The sequence below is a fragment of the Myotis brandtii genome, unplaced genomic scaffold (assembly GCF_000412655.1).
Source record: "Myotis brandtii unplaced genomic scaffold, ASM41265v1 scaffold39542, whole genome shotgun sequence".
In the NCBI taxonomy this organism is placed as follows: domain Eukaryota; kingdom Metazoa; phylum Chordata; class Mammalia; order Chiroptera; family Vespertilionidae; genus Myotis; species Myotis brandtii.
Window position 1 is genome coordinate 3,563 of NW_005365173.1, and position 1,644 is coordinate 5,206.

General features: G+C 42.0%; 1 pseudogene; it reads right to left on the reverse strand.

Annotated features, from left to right (window-relative positions):
* Nucleotides 1-144: 144 nt before the first annotated feature.
* Nucleotides 145-1,350, reverse strand: LOC102240549 (annotated as a pseudogene).
* Nucleotides 1,351-1,644: the final 294 nt, after the last annotated feature.

Consider the following 1,644-nt stretch of genomic DNA (forward strand, 5'->3'; position numbering starts at 1 on the left):
ATATTTAAATATATTTTTATTGATTTAAGAGAGGGAGAGGGAGAGAGATAGAAACATCAATGATGAGAGAGAATCATTGATTGGCCGCCTCCTGCATGCCCCACACTGGGGATCAAGCCTGCAACCCATCATGTGCCCTGACAAGGAATTGAACTGTGACCTCCTGGTTCATAGGTCGACACTCAACCACTGAGCCACACCGGTTGGGGGTAACTACTATATTTTAAGCACTATTAAGGCAAGCACTGTGCTAAGACCTTACATACTTTTTTTATACCCTGAACACCCCTCCCTATAAATGGTATTCACCATTAACCATTTTACAGATAAAAATAACAAAGTTTAGTGGAGTTAAATAATTTGCTCAAGGTTACACAGGTACAAACCCAATTTTACTTCAGGCCTGACTAACCCTAAAACCGGAGCTTGCTCCTTATAACTAAGGTCTAGTGACTGTCCCACAAAAGGCACATGTATACATCTACTGTTCCATAGAAGGAAAGCCTTCCTCCAGATATTGCCATATATATGTACATATACACATGTGTCCATGAGAAATACATTACCATCTGTTTCAGGGAGCTCTCTGTACCCAACATCATTTTTATCAACTGGAACAACCAAGCCTGCACCATGAAAGGTCTTTGTCACGACTTTCTTGTCTCTCTGCTTCATCTTCACGGTTCTCTGTTCCAGTGAGTACCCCAGTTCTCTGGCTGCTTCTGTGAGCTTTTCATCTATGGATTTCAAGAAGCTAGTTTTCTTTTTATCTGTTACTTCTTTAAGTTTTTACATCAAAAATAATCTAACCGCAGCAAACACATTATCTCCATTTTGAGCAATTACACAGTTTTCCTTTGCTTTATTTGTACCAACATATACAGGAAGTTCATCAGGAGAATCCCTGAAATACCCCATGTGGAACTGAGTTTTATTATCTCCAATAATTATTGTCTGGAACTCAGGAGGATCATAGTAAAATCTCCAGTGAAGGTTAAAATTCAGGCTCGATGATTTTTTTTTCATTTTATGTTTTCCGGCAAGGATGTCATACGGACCCACTAATTGAAGTCCAAGGCTTTCGGAAAGTGAATCAGCTGGCTTTTAAGGATCAAGTTCTTCACAGAACTTCCAGAAGTGATAGAAATCTTCAGGCAGAGAAAGCTTATAATGATTTTCTACTCCTTTTCGAAGGTGACTAGAGACATCAGCTTCACAGGATTTACTCTTTTTCACATCAACTGTTTATTCACACTGCTGCCCCTCCCGGCCGGCCTGCGCTGCAGCTGCTGGACCAGCCAACTCCCGCCTGCCTCCAAGGCTTCCGAGCGCCACCGACTGCTTCCGAGTTCAAGAGCCACCAATCAGAATCCTGATATGTAGTTTTACGTTTGACCCAAATAATTCAGTTACTTACCTGTCAGTTGCTTCACATATAAATGAGACAAAATTATGTTCTGGATTAAATTTATTCACTGTGATATCATAAAAAACAAATCGAAATATGATAGGACTAGAGGCCCAGTGCACTAGCGGCTGTCTGCTGCCGGCCGGGACCTCCCTTTCCTGGCTGCCTGCTTGGGCTTCCCTTTCTTCCATGCTGCCCTCTGGTGGTCAGTGCATGTCATAGAGAGCGATCGAACT